The following is a 9575-nucleotide window of genomic DNA, read 5'->3' as shown; positions in this document are numbered from 1 at the left end:
CACCTGTAGTTCCAGCTACTTGAAAGGCTGAGGCAGAAGGATTGCCTGAGCCCAGCAGGTGGAGGTTGTGGTGGCCATGAGCGTGCCACTGCACTCCAACCTGGGCAACAGAGTGAGACTTCTGCAAAAAAGAAGGAAATGTCTCCTTGCTGGTTTAGGAGACTCAACTTTGCAGTATGCATACCAGTGATTCTTCTCCTGACCACCATGTTTATCACACTTGAATTCCTCTCCAAAATTTTGTTTTAAAACATGCTCCATATGTCCCCTGCCCACTGTTCTCTCCCATGAGCCCACGGTTTGGCAGCCAACCCTTTCTTGTTTTGCCACCACTTACCAAATATGGCTTTACCCACTAACTTGTTTTGGCCAACAAACACTCAAGACATATTTGCTCATCTTTATCAATCATATTGTTTCCTATGGGTTTTAGGAATGTGAGCTAAGAGACCTAACTTTTTATATTTAACTAAATAACTTCCTACCCTTACACCCTGAAATGTCTCATATGATGCAATGTCAGCCTTATGAATAGATGGAATCCCATGTCCACAAGCAGGAATGCTTTCACAAGGAGTTAAGATAACCAATATAAACATTTCAAGTTTCTGGGAAATACAATGTTGGGTCAGTGTAGGACAAAATATGGCACTCAAGCTATGGTAAAGGGAACAAGAAAGTCCCAATCGGACTCCAGGGAGCCAATGATGCAGGAAGAAATGAAAGGAAGTTCAGGGGAACTTATGTCCCAAAGAACTGCTAATAACTTATAAGCACTTAAAAAAAAAAAAGCCAGTGGCTCACACCTATAATCCCAACACTTTGGGAGGTGGAGGCAAGAGGATTGCTTCAGGTCCGGAGTATAGGACCAACCTGGGCAACATTGCAAGACCTTATCTCTACAGAAAATTAAAAAATTAGCCGGGCGAGGTGGTGCACGCCTATAGTCCTAGCTACTCTGGAGGCTGAGGTGGGAGAATCACTTGAGCCCAGGAGGTCAAGGCTGCAGTGAGCCATGATCATGCCATTGCACTCCAGCCTGGGAGACATAGTAAGACTTAGAATCCCTTGGGAGGCTGAGGTGAGTAGATTGCCTGAGCCCGTGGGTTTGAGACCCACCTGGGCAACTTGGCGAGACCTCATCTCTACAATAAGTCAAAAATCAACCAGGCGTGGTAGCACGTGCCTGTAGTTCCAGCTACTTGGAAGGCTGAGGCGGAAGGATCGCCGGAGCCCAGCAGGTCGAGGCTGCGGTGGCCGGGAGCAGCCACTGCACTCCAGTCTGGGTGACAGAGTGAGACTCCAACTCAAAAAAAAAAAAAAAAGACTTAGAATAAAAAATTTTTAAAAAGTGAAATTACATATCACTTAGCAAATAATTCTGTCTTACCTGAATCTGTCTTCTTTGCCATTGGTGGAGCCAAAATGATAATTTTTTCTTTTTTAAGTTGGGAATCTCACTTTGTCCATTTTTTTTTAAGAGTTGGGCACATGCTAGGCCATGCTAGAGTGCAGTGGTCATTCACGATGCCATCATAATATACTATAGCCTCACTCTCCCAGGCTAAAGCTATCCTCCTGCCTCAGACTCCTAAGTAACTGGGACTACAGCTGTGTCCCACCACATCTGCCTTTGTGGCTCTCTTGTCTTATTTGAATTTATTTATATAGTGAGTACACAAAAATTCTGTTCCCACGTTGTCCAATAGGGTAACCATTAAACACATGGGGCTAGTGCACAAAACATATTGGACTTTAAAAACTGTGAACATTAGCCGGGTGCGGTGGCTCAAGACTGTAATCCCAGCACTATGGGGGGCAGAGGTGAGAGGTTTGCCTGAGCTCAGGGGTTCGAGACCAGCCTGGGCAACTTGGTGAGACCTCGTCTCTACAGTAAATTAAAAAAAAAAAAAAAAGCCAGACGTGGTAACGTGCATCTATAGTTCCAGCTACTTGGAAGGCTGAGGCAAAGGATCGCCAGAGCCCAGCAGGTCGAGGCTGTGGTGACCAGGAGTGTGCCACTGCCTTACAGCCTGGGTGACAGTGAAACTCCAACTCAAAAAAAGTAAAATACTAAATTGTAAATGAATTGTTGGAATAATATTTGGGGCAGTTTCTCTCACCCACGCCATCTCTCTCTTTCCTTCCTCTCTTCTTCCTCTAATAAACTTTGTTTTATTTGTTTTTGTTTTTGAGTTGGAGTCTCACTCTGTCGCCCAGACTGGAGTGCAATGGCCGCTCCCGGCCACCGCAGCCTTGACCTGCTGGGCTCCGGCGATCCTTCTACCTCAGCCTTCTGAGTAGCCAGAATTACAGGCGTGCACTACTACGCCCAGCTAATTTTTTGATTTTATTGTAGAGATGAGGTCTCGTCTGCCTAGGCGGGTCTCGAACCCACGGACTCAGGCAATCCACTCACCTCAGCCTCCCAAAGGCACGGGATTACGGGCTGAGCCACCGAGCCTGGTTTAAACTTTGTTTTAAAACTTAAATTAGGTCGAGGTCAGTGACTCAGCCCGTAATCCCAGCACTTTGGGAGTCCAAGGCAGGTGAATTGTCTGAGCCTGCGGTTTCGAGACCAGCCCCAACAACTTGGCAAGACCTCGTCTCTACAATAAATAAAAAATTAGCCGGGCATGGTAGGGCATGCCTGTAGTTACGACTACTTGGAAGGCTGAGGCTGAAGGATTGCCTGAGCCCAGCAGGCTGACACTGGGGTGGCCATGAGCGTGCCACTGCACTCCAGCCTGGGCAACGGAGTGAGAATCTGACTCCAAAAAATAAAAATAAATAACATTTGGACATACTCAGTTAAATAAATTATTCCAATTAGTTTTACCTGTTTTTTTTTTATACTTTTTACAATATAGCAACTACAATTTATTTATTTTTATATACCTTCACTTTAACAGAAACAAACTAAAATTTTTAAAATTTGATATATGGCTTGCAGTACATCTCAGTGGGACAGGCTGTTCTAGACATTTCAGGAGCAAGATTCTGGGAATTGGAGAAACGAGTTAAAGCTCATCCTTAGTGGGTAAGAGGTCATGAGAACATGATAGTAAGCAAAAATGACATTTGGCGAAAGATGGGAGTTTCCTCTTTTTTTGAAAAAAGGCCTTTGCTTAAGCTCAGCTCATTCAATCAGTATGAAAGAGGTAGGAGCTGGGCTCGGTGGCTCAGCCTGTAATCCCACGCCTTTGGGAGGCTGAGGTGAGTGGATTGCCTGAGCCCGCGGGTTCGAGACCCGCCTGGCAGCGAGACCTCATCTCTACAATAAGTCAAAAAATCAACCAGGCATGGTAGCGCTTGCCTGTAATTCCGGCTACTCGGAAGGCTGAGGCGGAAGGATCGCCGGAGCCCAGCAGGTCGAGGCTGCGGTGGCCGGGAGCGGCCACTGCACTCCAGTCTGGGCGACAGAGTGAGACTCCAACTCAAAAAAAAAGAAGAAAGAGGTAGGATGTGAGCTTAATTCAACAAACATCCACTGAACACATCAAGGAAGGACACTGTGTGGGGACAGGGCCATACACAATAAGTTACACACAGTCTCTGTCCTCTGTCATCAAGAGCTCATCACTTGGTATTAATATTCTTTGCTGCAAACCATGTGTCTGGCTCATGGTAAAGATTTCATGTTTTTGTTTGTTTTGAATGCCTTGACCTCCTAGGCTCAGGCAATCCTTCTGCCTCAGCCTCCCAAGAAGCTGGGACTAAACCGGGTGCATGGCTCACATCTGTAATCCCAGCACTTTGGGAGGCGGAGGCAAAAGAATTGCCTGAGCCCAGGGGTTCGAGACCAGCCTGGGCAACTTGGCGAGACCTTGTCTCCACTACAAATAAAAAAATTAGTTGGGCATGTTGATGCATGCCTGTGGTTCCAGGCTACTTGGAAGGCTGAGGCGGAAGGATTGCCTGAGCTCAGGGGTTTGAGATCCCCCCAGGCAACTTGGTGAGACCTCTTCTCTACAATAAATCAGTATATAATCTGGTTGTGGTAGCATGCGCCTGTAGTTCCAGCTACTTGGAAGGCTGAGGTGGAAGGATCGCCGGAGCCCAGCAGGTCGAGGCTGCGGTAGCCATGAACCACACTGCACTCCAGCCTGAGTGACACAGTGAGACCCCAACTCAAAGAAAAAGAAATTAGCTGAGCGTGGTGGCGTGTACCTGTAGTTCTAGCTACTTGGAAGGCTGAGGTGGAAGGATCGCTTCGGTCCATCAGGTCGAGGCTGTGGTAGCCGTGAGCTGCACTCCAGCCTGGGCAACAGAGTGAGACTCCCACTAAAAAAAAATACATAAATAAAAGTAGGAAAAGTTTTGTGTATGAAAAAAACTTGTTACTTCCTCTTACAGAAACCAGAGATGTCTCTTATGCTGGTTTGAATTCTTTACACTTGGAGACAATGCAGAACACCTGAACATTTCTTTGATCTCTACATTTTTTGAAAGCATTGCTTTTTAGTGCTCCCTCCCCTTTCCTTCTGAAATTGTGGAAAATACTCTCATACACATTTTCTACCAGACAGGAAACTACTTATGCCTTATTTCATCAAAAGCCAGAAACAGGAACACCCCAGTCCTTCCAGGCTTTGAAAACGATGTACCCACCTGAGAGTGGGATACTCAAATTTTGTGCGTCTCTTCACCTCAGGATCATGGCACGTCTCTCCTTGTGAACTCTGCTGCTCCTGGAGAGTGGTGTAATTGTGGTCACATGTTGTTTATTCTGAGCTCCTACCCAGCCAACTTCAATAAGCAATAACTCATTTACTGTAACATGTAAACAACCCCAGCACCAAAGCAGCCAAATGGAAAGCCGCCTTGACCACATGCTCTGGAAGGTGTAATAAAGTTGTGATTCTGCCTTTTGACTTGGCACCGGCAGTTGGGAAGATGCCCTCACACTAAGCTGGGAGCACTCATGACATCTGCGCTCTAGGTGGCTGCCACTGCTGTCTATGCTAGCTCTGTGGGAATCTTGGACTCCAGTGGCAACATACAGGAAACTGCATTGCCAAACTTTTCTCCTTATAAAGACAGATAATGTAACCAGGAATTACCGTCCTCTCAGTTCCCAAAGGGAGGAGCCTTAGGTTAAGCCAGCAGGATACAACGGGGAAGAGGAACGTTAAAAGTTTCCTTTGACCCCTTGACCCCAAGGTCCAGGCACAGTGCCATCTCTCTCTTTTTTTTTTTTTTTTTTTTTTTTTGAGTTGGAGTCTCACTCTCTCACTCTGTTGCACGGGCTAGAGTGCAGTGGCCTGCTCCCGGCCACTGCAGCCTCGACCTGCTGGGCTCAGGCAGTCCTTCCACCTCAGCCTTCCAAGCAGCTGGAACTATAGGCATGCACAACCAAGCCCGGCTAATTTTTTAATTTATTGTAGAGACGAGGTATCACCAAGTTGCCCAGGCTGGTCTCAAACCCCTGGGCTCAGGCAATCCTTTTGCGATGGCCTCTCAAAGTGCTGGAATTATAAGCATGAGCCACCATGCCCAGACTACAGTGCCATCTCTTTAAGAACAGCAGTATGAGCTGGGCTCAGTGGCTCAGCCTGTAATCCCGTGCCTTCGGGAGGCTGAGGTGAGTGGATTGCCTGAGACCGCGGGTTCAAGACCCGCCTGGGCAGCGAGACCTCATCTCTACAATAAATCCAAAAATCAGCCGGGCGTGGTAGCGCATGCCTGTAATTCCGGCTACTCGGAAGGCTGAGGCGGAAGGATGGCCGGAGCCCAACAGGCCGAGGCTGTGGTGGCCGGGAGCGGCCACTGCACTCCAGTCTGGGCGACAGAGTGAGACTCCAACTCAAAAAAAAAACAAAAAAAAGAACAGCACTATGGCCGGGCGCTGTGGCTCACACCTGTAATCCCAGTACTTTGGGAGGTGGAGGCAAGAGGATGTGGGAAGGACGCACATTCATTAGGAGTTCAGAGTGAGGAAACCTGAGATATAGACCCACCACTGTAGACCTGAGGTAGAGGCCCCGCCATCCTAGGGTTCCTTATCTTCCCTCCATACCTTCAAGACAATACAGCCTCTTTTCCTCAGACTTGCTCTGTTTGGATTCCTGGCCCACTGATTGGCATCTGCCTTTTCCAGGTTCTTTGGTTCCGTCTTGACCTTTACTCTGCCTCCTCCACTCCGGCCTTGCCTCGCCAGTACCCTGGCTTCTACCTGAGTGGCACCTCTTGCTGTGGATCCCCATGGTTTCCAGTGGGGGTCCGGTTGCCTAGGCTGTGAGGCTAGCAAGTGCCAGGCCCTGTGCGTGGCTCTGGGCGTACAATGGACCCTTCCGGGGCTTATGTTGTAGGAGAGCAAACAGACCCAACACTAGAAAATAGACAAACTTGACTGGATGCGGTGGCTCAGTCTGTAATCCCAGCACTTTGGGAGACCAAGGCAAGAGGATTGCCTGAGCCCAGGGGTTTGAGACCAGCCTGGGCAACTTGGCGAGACCTCTTCTCTACAAGAAATCACAACAACTAGCTGGGCGTGGTGGCGTGTGTCTGTAGTTCCGGCTACTTGGAAGGCTGAGGCGGAAGGATTACCTGAGTTCAGCTGTGGTGGCCGTGAGCATGCACTGCACTCCAGCCTGGGAGACAGAGCAGACTCAAAAAAGAAAAGAAAAGAAAAGAAAACAGTCAAACTAGCTGTGTGTCAGGTGGGTCCTTTCAAGGAGACAAAACAGGAAGCCGGGCGCTTCAGAAAAAATGAAAGGGTTCTTGAGTGGAAAATCCAACTTTAGTTGGCTCATTGATCCTGTCTCGTCCCACCCTGCACATCCTTCTGCTATCTGTTCTCCCCTGGTGGCCCTCACAGCTGTTTTGTAGCTAGAATAGCTTTCCTCTCCCTACCCCTGGCCTTCTCCCTTTAAATGCTACCCTGGCCACCAAGGTGGCTCACGCCTGTAATCCCAGCACTTTGGGAGGTGAAGGAGAGAGGATTGCCAGAACCCAGGGGTTTGGGACTAGCCTGAGCAACTTGGTGAGACCTTGTCTTTACAATAAGAAACAAAATTAGCTGGGCGTGGTGGCGTGCACCTGTAGTCTTAGCTACTTGGTAGGCTGAGGCAAGAGGATCACCTGACCTAGGTCAAGGCTGTGGTGAGCCATGACTGTGTCATTGCATTCCAGCCTGGGTGACAGAGTGTGACTCCCCAAAAAAAGTAAATATATTTATTTTTAAATGTGGCTAATGCCATTACTGGCCCTAATGATTTCAAAGGGTTGTTATGAAGATTTAAAAACAACAAAAGCAAACTCAAGACGTTAAACTACTTTGGAAAATAAAAAAATACTGTACAAATAGAAATTGCTTTGTAGCCAGGTGTGGTAGCACACACCGGAAGTCCCAGCTACTTGAGAGGCTGAAATGGGAGGATCACTTGAGCCCATGAGTCCAGCCTGGACAATACAGGAGACCCTGTCTCTTAAGAAAAAAAGAAAGGAAAAAGCCAGGCTCAGTGGCTCAGCTTGTAATCCCGCGCCTAGGGAGGCTGAGGTGAGTGAATTGCCTGAGCCCACGGGTTTGAGACCTACCTGGGAAACTTGGCGTGAGACCTCATCTCTACAATAAATCAAAAACTCAGCCGGGTGTGGTAGCACATGCCTGTAGTTCCAGCTACTCGGAAGGCTGAGGCGGAAGGATCGCTGGAGCCCAGGAGGTCGAGGCTGCGGTGGCTGGGAGCAGCCACTGCACTCCAATCGGGGCGACAGAGTGAGACTCCAACTCAAAAAAAAAAAAAAAAAGAAAGAAAGGAAATTATTTTGTAATACTTATATAGCAAACATGACTCTGGGAACCTCCCCACACAGGATGGCTAAGAATGAAACTGGCTTTTCCAACCCGGTGACACAGGGTTGCTTATCTATTTAAGTAGCAAAACGTTTTAGGTTGTGGTCTTGATTTTCTTGTCTCCCTTTCTCCATCAACTACTTTGTAATCACAAGATGAAACGAGTATGCTGGAGCTTGGACTTTTGCACTGATTTTTACACAACAGAGTGAGTAGGAGCCAGAATGCTGCCGTACTTCCTTGTTTTCCTTGACAAGTCCCTGAAGCTCCCTGCCTTAATTTCCTCATGGGGTTATTGTAAGGATTAAATGATTAAATATAATACATGCGATTGACAATAATGCCTGGTATAAAACAAGCAACATTATCAACGTTGTGGTAATCCACTGTGCTTCCTGGTACAGGGCACAGCAGAGTTCCTGGGAGTTAATCTTGATTACTAGGATTTTGGGGTTTTTTTTCTGAGTCGGGGTTTCATTCTGTCATCCAGGCTGGAGTACAGTGGCACAATCACAGCTCACTGCAGCCTTAATCTCTTGGGCTCAGGTGATCCTTTTGCCTTAGGATTACAGGAGCGAGCTACCATGCCCACGTTTTTAAAATTTTTTGTAGAGACGAGGTCTTCCTACATTACCCAGGCTGATCTCAAACTCCTGGGCTCAAACAGTCCTCCCGCCTCGCCCTCCCAAAGTTCTGGAATCATAGGCGTGAGTCACTGTGCCCGGCCTGATTGCTAGTGTTCAGTGTGGTTGTGTGAAAAGGGAGTGGTTAGGGACTGGTGCAATGAGCAGGAGGGAGTGGAGGGGCCTGCAGGGCCTCCAAGGTCTGGTCACTGAGGCCAGGCAGGAAAGCTGGCTCCTGAGAGCTGCTTTACTCAAGTGAAAGTGATTGAAGTTCTTTGCAAGAGGCTGTGAGGTGCACTGAAAAACGAAAGATAGAGAAAGTCCTCCTCCCCATATTCTCTGCCTTCATCTTTTTAACTAATGGGAAGTTGAGAAAAACACGGTTCTCTGGGGACGTGGGAGCCAGGCTTCAGCACTACTGCCAAGAGGAGTGAACCTGAGCGGCTCCTTTTTTCCAGCACAACATGGTGAGGAGCCAGAGGAAGACAGTGACCTAAGTCCCTCCCCACCTTCGGGGACAAGGGAGACCAGCCCTCTTTCAAATCCCTCAAGCCCACTCCCCTGAAGCATTTTTTTCTTCCAGAAATAGACGAACACAATGCAGCAGTGCTGACCAGCTGTTTCAGTCACAAGTGGCCTGAAGGAAAAAGCTGTTCATTTTCTGTCCCCCAAAAGGGGATGAAAGAAATGCCACGTTTGGGCTTAGATGGGGGGAGCTGGGGGGAGCCTCTTTGAATGGACAACACTGTCCCTCAGAGGACTCTGGGTGAAAGGCCAGCAGAGCTAATTGCACAGAAAGATACTCTTGGGGAACTCTCAAGAGGTGGCTCTGTCAGCTTAGAGACAGGTCAAGGTCTCACTTCAAGTCACAGTTGCCCAGAAGAAGGCAGCCTTTCCCTCAAAAAACCAGGGATGAAGCCAGGAGCAGTAGCTTACACCTATAAGCCCAGCACTTTGGGAGGCCGAGGTGAGAGGATTGCCTGAGTTCATGGGTTCGAGACCAGCCTGGGCAACTTGGCGAGACCTCATCTCTACAAGAAATCAAGAAAAATTAGCCGGGTGTAGTAGCACATGCCTGTAGTTCCAGCTACTTGGAAGGCTGAGGCGGAAGGATCGCCGGAGCCCAGCAGGTCGAGGCTGTGGTGGCCATGAGTGTG

This window comes from Carlito syrichta, unplaced genomic scaffold (assembly GCF_000164805.1).
Source record: "Carlito syrichta isolate Samal-C Ts95f unplaced genomic scaffold, Tarsius_syrichta-2.0.1 Scaffold314028, whole genome shotgun sequence".
NCBI lineage: Eukaryota > Metazoa > Chordata > Mammalia > Primates > Tarsiidae > Carlito > Carlito syrichta.
The sequence above is the reverse complement of the archived record's forward strand: the minus strand, read 5'-3'. Positions refer to the sequence as shown.